The 12142-nt window shown below is 35.4% G+C and overlaps 1 long non-coding RNA gene across 1 annotated transcript; it reads right to left on the reverse strand.

Moving 5' to 3' along the window:
* Positions 1–2659: 2659 nt before the first annotated feature.
* Positions 2660–12142, reverse strand: LOC110008297 (uncharacterized). The gene is made up of 2 exons (XR_016046708.1): positions 11450–12142; positions 2660–4582 (listed from the first exon to the last, which is right to left on the reverse strand). It is a non-coding gene; the product is annotated as an uncharacterized LOC110008297 (long non-coding RNA).

Raw genomic sequence — 12142 nt, forward strand, 5'->3', positions numbered from 1 at the left:
GTTTTATGAGCATATTATGCATATGATACCTATACCGCATAATATATCTCCAAATATGCCAAGGGGAAAACGGTGGGAGCCACCCAAGCATAATTATGGCAATCCACATAATTTGATAACTCCCATTAGACAAGAGTTAGACAACCTCCAACCAAATGAGGTCAGTTAGTACTTTGATATTCAATACGTTCAATTTTATTATAGTATTTGTAATTTTTGTATTGATTGATTGTCATATGTGTGATTGCACTTCATATAACACGTAATTTTTGCACTTCATATAACACGTAATTTTATTATAGTATTTGTAATTTTTGTATTGATTGATTGTCATATGTGTGATTGCACTTCATATAACACGTAATATGGTATCCGTACTTCAAGCCTGATGAGGCAATTTCATATGATAAACATGAAGCATTCGAAACTGCAGTGTATGTAACGACTCTGATCTTTGATGATATTGCCGAGCCATATATGCCAGATCGTGTTTGTCGCCAATTTGGAGGTAAACAGGGCATTCCAAGAAATCCTTTATCTGTTGGTAAGAGGTCCATCAGACATGGTGGGCAACGAGATTGGCAAGATGTCAATTATGACAAGATTCATCATTGGTTATCTCGTCGTGATCACATGATGACAAACATTGAAGTTCGATACTGCGAATGCGTTGCCCTTAGAGGAGTACAAGGCTTGGTACAGCCGAGTGTCACATCCTATGATACACAATGTCACTAACCCACCTATTGATATTTTGCAACCTCGTAACCAGGAAAAAGAAGAGGTGGTTCCTGTACATGAACCACATTATATAATGAGACCTCTAGGTTATGAAGATGATTTGGTATGTATATTTTAACCTACAAATTGCTTTAGTTTTGTATTTGCCAATCAGTTTGTATGTTTATTAACCTACAAAATGTTTTTACAAGTTAGTGCAATTCAGACTAGTAGCAGAGGCACTTACACTTAGATAGAAGTGGTACTCTGAAGTGTACAGTCGCGTTAATAACGCATTTGAAATATTGTCTAAGTTTGTGCCGGTCAACATGGAAGATATAGAAGCCAGGATAGAATTGTTACAACGTGAAGTTAATGAAGAAGCTGTACAAGAAAAGGGCGGACAAAATGTAGTGGGTGAGAGTAGTCAGGCTGCTGTTGATGACTTGGCTCCATTCACACAACCTGCAGTTGAGGAGCGTAGAAGACATAACACGAGACAAAAGCAGTATTAGCCGAAGCGAAGGCGGAATCCATAATTGTATTTTTTTGGCAATGGTCATTTTTACCGTTGTAATATTATGAAAGGACAATGTAATGGTCATTAAATACATTTCTATAGTTTCTTAAAGATGTTGTAAATGACTCTATTTTTTTGGGAATTATTTGTAGTTAGTCGTCCTATACATAGAATGCAGTTTCTATAAGGTTGCAGCCTTAAACAATCCAATTAAGGTGCACCTCCTAATTTTATCATAACATATATTAAAAATGCTTATGACAAAATGCATCTAAAAATGCACCTCCTAATTTTATCATAACATGTATCTAAAAATTTATTTTCATATCTAATTATAAAATTTTAAACTTTAAAAATGTTAAAATTAAGTAGATCTAAATGGAAATCTTGAATGTTCATGTAGATCTATAAACATTTGAATACTGTTTTAAATGTTAAAAATAAATGTTCAGGTAGATCTATAAACATAAAAGTAAAATACTGTTTAGAATCTTAAAAAATGAAAAAAAAAAAAAAAACATTTTCGGCTGCTGAGCAACTAAAATTGCTCTAATTTCGGTTGTTCAACAACAAAAATTATGATTTTTTACTGTAAATTCCAGAAACTCCTTGGATTTTTACAGTCAGAAATTTGGTTGTTCAACAACCGACATTTCTTGAATTTCGATTTTTCAACAACCGAAATTTTGATTCAAAAAAATGTCCATTTCGGTTGTTGAAATCAACATTTCAGTTGTTCAACATCTGAAATTCTGATTCAAAAGAATGTTTATTTCGATTGTTGAACAACCAAATTCTAGAAATTTCGGTTGTTGAACAATCGAATTTCTGACTGAAAAAATCCAGGGAGCTTTTGGAATTTACATTCAGAAATTCGGTTGTTGAACAACCCAATTTTCTTACAGTCAGCAATTCGGTTGTTGAACAACCGAAATTGCTAGAATTTCGGTTGTTCAACAACCAAAATCAAATTTTTGGTTGTTCAACAGCCGAAAATGGTTTTTTTCATTTTTTATCATTCTAAACAGTATTTTACAATGTCGTGTTTATAGATCTACTTGAAAATTCATTTTTTAACATTTAAAACAGTATTCAAAACAATATTTTACAATGATCTAACTCGCGAATTCTTGAGTTGAATCGGATTTAAAACTATGACATCGACATTGTTAAGTTTTCTATTATTTGTCATACAACACTTGTTTGTGCTATTTCCTTTCCGTCTTAGGAAAATATTTTGTAGGGTCGTTGTTTGTGCTATTTCCTTTCCACCTTAGGAAAGTATTTTGTTGTGCACCAAACAAGCTACAAATTGTTCATACCTCTTTGGAAGGAATAGATTCCTAGCCATATATATATAGCAATTTTGGTTGTTCATAAGCATTTTTAAATCACTTATTTCATTAATTCAACACAAGATTGACGGCATCTAAATCACTCATTTCATTAATTCATCAAATTGTCAATTCCATTCTAAAATGCAAGATTGACAATAAATAATTCACTCTATCGGCTCTCTGCATATCCTCCTATTATGACTGATTGTACCGCATCGTTTGTATTTCATAGGACTGGTGATGGGCTGTTTAGTCTCATATCTTTTTCGTTGTATTTTCGATCTACCAAGAAGGCGTGTCGTCCTTGGTGGCAACACTGTATGGTTGAACATACAAGTCAACTCAATATCATCCGGGACAGGCCTAAAGGGAGTTTGAAAGGCCCTTTTAAATGTTTCAACTGTGAAATACTGAAGGCAGTACGCTGTGGGATCCAAATGCATATGGTTAATAGCCACAATCATATGAGTACACGGTATGCCACTCAATTGCCATTTTCTACAACTGCATGTCCAATGAGTTAAATCGACAGCGTACTTCTTCCCAAGATAGTGGATCTCAAGCTGTATATCCATGGCAGATATAACTGTATGAAAAATCTAGCCTTCATCTTTCGCAAGTCCAATAAATCTTGGGCTTTTGGTACTAGCAGGCTGCTCCAACTATTACCTAACTCCCTCTTCTTTTCAAACCTGATCATCAACTGTACTCTTATTTCTTCACACATTGTAATGATCGGCTTATCTCGAGCATACATTATCCAAGCATTGAATGACTCGGCTATGTTCGAGGTAAGATGACTGTATCTTATCTTTGGAAAATAAGCATCTGTCCAATATTTTGGAGGGATATTTTTAATTTATTCATATGCATCTGGGTCGGCATACTGTATGTCAAACATAATTTTTTCAAACCCACTAATGGTTGCTTTACAGGCAGCCTTCCAAAACAACATCAGCAATACTTCAGTGTTTGTTGACTTCTTCTTGAAGCCCTTGAAGTTCTTTCCCATATGTCGCATGTAGAATGCTGGAAAACAAGTAGGAAAGCATTTTTCTATTGCTTCTGGTAGGCTTTCCTGTCGATCTGATATAATTGTTAAGAAAGACAGATTAGAAAACTCATATAATAGCTCACTCAGTATACTCAAAAACCAATACTAATTCTAGCAGTTCTCCTTCTTGACCACTGCAAATGCCATTGGAAAGTGTACATTATTTGCATCTATAGAAATGACACACAATAAATATGCCTTGATACTTTCCTTTTAAGAATGTCCCATCAATACCAATTAGTGGCATGAATCCATTAACAAAACTCATAATGCATGCACGATAAGCAATGAATAGTCATTTGAACCTGCCTTCATCTGTGTCGATGCGAACTACGGTTCTTGGGTTAGATATTCGAAGCTTCTCCGCATACAAGGGGAGGTCATGATATTATTGTTCATGTGATCCATCTATCATATCTCTAGCAACTTCTTTTCCCTGCTAAGTTTGCATGCAGGAAAGCCTGACACCGTGAGCACATTGAACATCATTTACAATGTCTTTAACTTTAATTTTTGTTTGGTCAATAAGGCAGACTTTAATTTTTTTGGCCACCCAATCACTACGAGCTAGTGGCTAATGAACCCTCCCCATTGAACCACTACATGTGTGCTCCTTAACCATATATTTAACTTTGAAGTAAGCCGTACTGCCAACTCGTAAGCATCGCGCTTGCCATGTGCATCTCTCTTCCTTACAACTTACCCATACCCGTCCCAATCCACTTTTGTCAAACTTCATAACAAAATTATTGTGAATTGCAAAATCTACAAGATGATGTCGACATTCTTTGACACTTTTATAATATTGTTCTGTATTCAATTGAACCTCATTACCAACTTCTACAAGGGCTCTCTAGTAGTTCAATATCCTCCATATCACGCTCTGGTACAAGCTCAGGGTCAGGCACCACTTGAATGTTTTGATCTTGATGAGGCAAAGTGTTACGCCAACTGTTGACAAAAGATATATATAGTAAGATGAAGCAACAATAAAATTTCTGTACATAAAAGAATAAATTAAAGCAAATTACAGATGAAAAATTAAATTATAGATATAGCTATTTCTTGAAGATGGACCTTCACTAATAGATTCCCCTTTTGGCTCCATTGTAGATGCAATATTTACAACAATTTTCGAAGATTCCCCTCCCAACATAAAAGATACATCCACATCATCACTTACATCAATCAAATCAAGCATACTAGGAAGACTTGTGTTGTGGTACATAATAGTTAATTTGTTTGGATCATACATTGTTAAATTACCAAAATGACTTTTTATTTCCTCCAAATAACTATTTCTATTATACTTCGTAACCTTCAATTTTTCCCCTTTGTAAAATATACGACTGTCATCTGCATTCGCTCAAATGACCCCCTATATCGGAATACCAGTTGCACTCCCTTAGTAACCATCGTCGATACTATTGTATTAAATGAATCGCAAAATTTGTGTCACAATAAATTGATACAGTAAAAAATACAAAAAATTTGGGTATTTTCTAACTACTCTAGGGTTCATAAAAAGTGAGTATTACATAACAAATTCAAATAGTGTACTACTATGAAAGGACAAATAATCAATAAATAACAAATACTCAAACAAACTCCAAATAAACAATAACTATTAACACAAACCAACAAGTTCAACAATATTTACCCAATACAATAAATACAATGTACCAACATAAAACAAACAATACATATTTATACAAACAACAAATAATTATACAAAGAAACACATTCAACAATATTATATTTTAACAAATTTCTAGCTGGGTGAATATCTTTTTCAAGAAAAAGATCTTCGCACTTCATTTCAAGCAAGGAGTTTCAAGAGTACTAAGTGGACCCACATTCAATGCACTGCAAAACTTCCTTAAGAAAGGAAGAACTATCCAACCAAATGGGATATCAGTCTTGGCACAGCGACGCCAACATACTTAAAGGCATGGGAGACTTTTTTGTACCATATCAAAGTCCAATAGTTTAAGAACCTCAATACATACAAAATAAATAATGGGCTTGAAAGTGATCAGACGATAATCGCAACCAGCACTACATTCTTAAAGGGAATAAAAGAAAAATGGAAAAGAAAGAATCAAAATCATGCCTTTATCTATCGGATGCGGTTTGTATAGAGCCAAGGCTCTAAAATATCAAAGTAAAGCTCACCTTCAAATAGTGTCGAGAAATAAATATGGTTTTAATACTGGAAATCTTTGTGGTAGCCTTACAATATATTTTCATCTCTAATTATAAAATTTAAAGATTAAAAAATAGTGTCGATCGAGTAGATCTATGAAAACTCGAAAATCTTGAAAATTTACGATCCAAAAATGCACTATTTCCAAAACTTGAAATCCATTTTGTTCTCATATCCTTGCATCTTGATGTCGAGATGATCAATTTGGGGATATTTGGGCATCAAAACAATCTCTTCTAGTGAAATTTTTGAGGTGGGCTCTAAATTTTTATATGGATTTGTATAAAAAAAATTAAAATTTAATTACGAAATGCAAACGGCTATATTCAATCTGGGCCGTTTGGCTTACACTGTTGACAGGAGCTTTTTCTATATATATATATATAATAAAATATATATATTTATTACGTGAATCTAATAAAAATATAACAAAAATTAATTCGTAAAATATAAATTGACCAAAATACCCCGGAAAATTTACAGGAGTATTTTGGTCAATTTATATTTTGCGAAATATTTTTTTCATATTTTTATTAGGTGCCCCTCATTAAGATATACACACACTCCAAATATCAGATCATTCCAATTTATAAAAAAAAAAATGAAAATTGAAACACTACTGGACAATCGTGACCGTGCGATGAACTTTAGAAGGTGATGAGTATAGGAGAAATCATTGTTCATTTTCACTTATAGGCGTTGGGAAGACTTTTCCTATATATATATATATATGAGTAATGATCCTATGAGACTCTCCCACACCCATGTGTGTAGGACCCCAAAGGATCACTATTAAATTTGGCACAGATCTCTAAAAAAGTCAAGTCCCTCACTCATGTGATAACTTTTTTAGAGATCTGTGCCAAATTTAATGGTGATCCTTTGGGATCCTACACACATGGGTGTGGGAAGGTCTCATAGGATCATTAATATATATATATATATATATATATATATATATATAAATCAGATTATATACCTATAAATCAGCTTAAGATGAAATTTTGGGTATATATACCTAACAATATTGTGCACCATATAAAAATATAAAACAATTACTTTCAATAATTTAAAATGACCAAATTACTCCCATCATTTTCAAGGGTATTTTGGTTATTTTATATCTTAGGAAATCTTTTTCATATATATTTTTATTGTGCACCCTATTTTTTTGGTACGCAAGTCCAAAATTTCATTACGATTTGATTTTTAGAAAAAAGATAAAATTCAGATAGTCATGAATTTTGAACCACCTAATGAAGATCTGATGGCTGGGAGCTAGTAGCTTACATTATTCATTATAGCTAGTAGCTTAGGAAATCATTTTCCATATATATATATATATATATATATATATATATATATATATATATATATGACAAGTAACTTAAATATTTTCTAAATGCCCATGTTTTTCCTCTGATGTTCATGGTCTTACAGAATCAGACTCAAGCTCCCCAATCCTCACCAAGAAAGACCAAGAGAACATTCAAGCAGCAGCTCTAGATACATGGATCATGCCATTCTTATCAACAGAGTTTGGCAATTAGAAGGAAAAGCAAACTGATTTGGAATCTTAAACCAGTCTCTCATCTCAAGCAATGGAACGATCCCAACCCAACAGGGCATTGCAAAGAAAAGAGCTGAAGAGATTATAGTAATTATTCATATATACAAAAATGTAAATATATGATGCTAGATTGCGGCATGTAAGATGCATGGGCAAGCATGATGACAGATTAAAATAGATAAGTTTCTAATTTTAAAACTTCAATTGCAGATTTGTGTTAAGAACGAATCTTATTTTTGTAGTCTATTAGAAGGAAAACCGATCTTAATAGTAGCCCTAGTTTGTTGAGGATGTTATCTATTAGGACACCATATTTTTTATCTGTTAGGATTCTATCTAAGACCCAGTCTATTGGGATGCTATCATCCATATTTATTAGGACTATGAGGTATTTATTTCAGAATGTTGTGTGTGTGTGGTAGAACACAGGTACTCACCACGATTTGTAGTGTATAGTACAAATTACATACAAGTGTGTGTTGGTAGAACCAGTGACACAAAGATACTTCGGCGCATGGCTACCATATCCACATGCTATGCATTAAAAACATACGCAAAGTTACTAAAATTGAATGGTTGAGGCACATATCCATAGGCACATGTCCATAGTTACTAAAAATAAAAGGTGTAGGCACATGTCCAGGTACCATAGATAGAACACAGATCAGTTATAGAAGAATATGTAATCCAACCCCGAGAAAAAACCTAGGATCGGCACCCTATCCACTTTTGCACCCTAATGATAAGGTAGGAAGATGCTGACAAGCTAACAATTATTCCCCATGCACCCATAGATCTAGAATAACTCACAACTCACTAACCACATTGAGCATATGCAAGGTCTGCCTATTTTATCAAATAAAATAGGATTAGAAAGCATCCACTAAATAAAGGAGGCGACCCACGAGTTTCCAAAACATGATGAGAAATATAGAAATGTACCCCTTATGAAAAAGAGAATGGATGATTCTTCTGAATTGGAATCCTGGAATATGTAGAAGCCTAGTGAACACCATTCCTTGTTGCAATCTAGCAACTTTTATCCCATGCAGCAATTGAGTACTGCCCACTTGATTTCAATATGTCCTTTCAATATACAAGTAAACACGTTTAACCCATGGTGTGAGGACATCTAGAGGGCAATCCCTTGCTTGACATCCTTATGACAAGGGAATACCTACAACAGAGATCATAAATCCAGCTAATTCCACTACTTCAATTCGGCAAAGTCAAACCTGTGAAAGGAAAGTATATATTCCCTATCAGGTTAATATAGAAGATGTATATGGTAATCTATATATTGGGAAAGTGTATATTGTAATCGGTATATATGGGAAGGGTACGTACAATATCTTATATTTTATGGTAAGTTTGGGTAGAGTATAGGTGTTTGTAATTTATTTCTATTTTTGTCATATGTATTTGTCTTTTTAAGACAAGCTTGCATATTCATAATCTTCAATGGACACTGAGTCTCTTTAGAGAAACCTACGACTCTTCACATGATATCAGAGCAAAGTTCACACAGTGTTTCAAAAAGCGCTAGGCAGCTCTTAAGTGGTCGGGGGGTCCAAGCCCCGCCCTGGGCCTAGGCAGGCGCCCAGCACGTAAGCGGCCCAATAGAAACTTTTTTTTTGGGAGGCTTTTTCTCTCTAAAATAGCCTCTAATGGATTGTAGGTTTCAAATGAACCTAAAACCTATAATTTTACCTCTTTATATTAAAAAAAGATCCAAAAATACCCTCGAGGAGCCACAATTCCGCCCTTGGGTGGGCCGCAGGCCCTAGGCGGCCGCCTAGGCGGGTTCAGGCGGGTGCCCAGAGAAATCTGCCTTGGCGACCGCCTAAGCGCTGGGCGGTCCGCTCTCTGCAATAATGGGTTCACATTCGTAGTGTCTAGTCCTCGTCCCTAAAGCATTGTCGTTGATTTTCAAGACAAGTCTGTTGCTCACCCAATCAGTGCAACTTCTGTTGAGTCGTGTTTCGACTATTTGATTTGTCTCTCTGCCAAGTCGTGTTTCGACTCTCTAATTTATCTCTTTGTCGAGTCGTGTTTCAACTCCTTGATCTGTCTCTCTGTCAAGTCGTGTTTTGACTCTCTGTTGAGTTGTGTTTCGACTCTCTAATCTGTTTGATCTCCTCCACCTCGACTCTCTGCTTTGTTTGATCATAGAGCAATCTGAGCATGACAACCACTGTTTCTACTAGTCACGCTATGCAACTGAAGATCCTGCTCGTTTCGCAATTAGTGTTCAAACTCCAGCTGCTCTCACTCATAACATCTTGAGTTTGGGGGGGAGTATGAAAGAAAAGTATATATTACCTATCAGGTTAATATAGAACGTGTATATGGTAATCTACATATTTGGGAAGGTGTATATTGTAATCGATATATATGGGAAGGGTAGATGCAATATCTTGTATTTTTCAAGTCTGACTAGAGTATAGGTGTTTGTCATTTATTTCTATTTTTGTCATCTATATTTGTCTATTTAAGACAAGCTTGTATATTCATAATCTTCAATGGACATTGAGTCTCTTCAGAGAAACCTGAGACTCTTCACAAAACCAAGCATATATTGCATGTTTGAGCAATCACAGATGAAACGTATTGCTGGTTCCTTCTTAAAACTGAATCATAATGACTAAATGGAATACCATTTCTTGAAACTCCCCATGGAGAAAGAAACGTGATTCATGACTTCGGGCCAAAAAATTGCATACTTCCGAGACAATTATAGAGAATAAAAGACGCAAGACATTAATATCAGTATCTATGTTACAAGACTCACCCAAGTCCACTCAAGCTCAGGGCGAGGGCGAGGCTGAGTTACCCTGAGTTGTAATTTCCAAATAACCCAAAAAATTGTAAAATATATGGGTATGTTGTTTAAATTTTTGTATATGATTTGGGATTTTTTGCCATAAATTGGTATGTGTTCTTTTTCCACAATCCCTATTTTTATATTTTCTTCTTTTTGGATTGTTTTGAAATGTCCAGCTATAAATCAACTTTTTAATCCATTTTTCTTATTTTTTTGAGCATATTTGGACGTTTCAAGGTTGCTTTTGATTTTATACTACTTTGAAAATAGACTGTCTATATAACTCGTTACAAGATGTACTCTTTTTAGGACTTGAAATTCTTTTTTTTCCTTCATATTCATACATTGAAGTCTAGATGATTAGTTGGTTTTTCAACATCAGAAACATTCTTGTCTAGAGGATTTTTTAAGGTACATCTTACTTCAATAATATAAGGTTGAAACCTTATATGAACTTTTTCTCTTTATGTTAAAGAATACCTTTATTTTTTTCCATATTTTTTACTCTCTTTTTTTCGTTTTTCTAGGGTTTTTTGGCCTTGTACAAGTCTAGGCTGAGTGCACTCGGTCTCAGCTGAGTAACTCACCTCGGCAAAGGGCCGAGGCAATCTTATAAACACTGATTGGTATAACAAATGGAGCAAATGTTTTGACAGGGATTACAAGATATTCTCTTGTATAGACTCTAGTTCCTGTTATACTTTTAGTCTCTAAAACCTTACAAATCTAATTGACCCCAACAAATGTGAGCTTGGATAGAAGACGGTTTTTTTACTAAAGCATTACATGTTGGAGAAAAGGGAGGCCATGAAATTGATCAACAGTAGGAGTGTAACCACTAATTAGAAATAATCTTCCTTAAAGATGGAAAGGGAGAGAAATTCAAGGAGTAATCCATATTCCTATGAAACGATAGGAAACTTATGTTGATATGAACCATTAGTGCTAGTAATATTTTTAGGTGGCAAGATATCAGCTGAAACTACATAAATTTAAAGCTAAATCTGCCCGTTTGATTATTAAAGAAAAAAGCCACAATCAACCGAGATTACAGAAAGGAATCAATTGGAGAAAGAGAGAGATTCACAGCATCGAAAATCAAGTAACACAAACACAGGGTTGCAAAGGCAAGTTTTAAAGGAGAGAGAAGGAATTGTGTAATCAGCAATCAATGGCAAAACGCAACCTTTAGAGAGAGACAGTAGTGAGAAAGCGTACCTGCTGCATTGCTGGCAGAACCGCTTGGCAACCCGTCCTATCAGGACCACAGAGCCCTTAGCGTGCTCCTCACAGACCCTATAACGCCTGTGATACCTCTTCGCCATGTCCAAATCAACCCCACACTTGTCAGCCCTACAAAACAGCGCCTCAGCATCCACCCCTTTTCTGTATATTTTTCTTCTAACCCCACTGTAACCCCTTTTTTCTCTCTCCCCCTCTTCCATCTCCTCGCTTTCGCTCTCTTCGCCCTCTCTCCCTTCACCCTCTCTCTCTCTCCTCACTTTCTCTCCTCTCCTTCATCTTCCTCTCTCTTCTCTTCTTTATCTGCTTGCTCCAGTGCTTTCTTTAACAAGGCTTCAGCCCTTAGGCCCTGAGCTTTGGAGGAGAGAGAAAGAAGGGGGAGAAGAGATCAGAAATCAGGGCTAGGATTTGACGTGGGAGGCCAGTCATTGAAGACGTAGGGGCAGAAACATCACTATCTCAGTCATACGAATTCAAATTAGGGTTTTTCTCATAGCCACGTAGAGAGAGGGAGAGGAACATTCTTGTTGTGCCTTCAAAAACAAAAGTTTCAGTCCCTTTGTCTAGACGTCACTCGCCATCGCCATTGTTGCTTTCTCTCCCTCTCTTGAGTTACTCTCTCTACAATTTGCTCTCTCACTAGACTCATCTGCTAATCAGTGATTAGTC

Source organism: Amborella trichopoda, chromosome 13, assembly GCF_054954075.1.
Source record: "Amborella trichopoda isolate Santa Cruz 75 chromosome 13, AtrichopodaSantaCruz75HAP2 v2.0, whole genome shotgun sequence".
In the NCBI taxonomy this organism is placed as follows: Eukaryota; Viridiplantae; Streptophyta; class Magnoliopsida; order Amborellales; family Amborellaceae; genus Amborella; species Amborella trichopoda.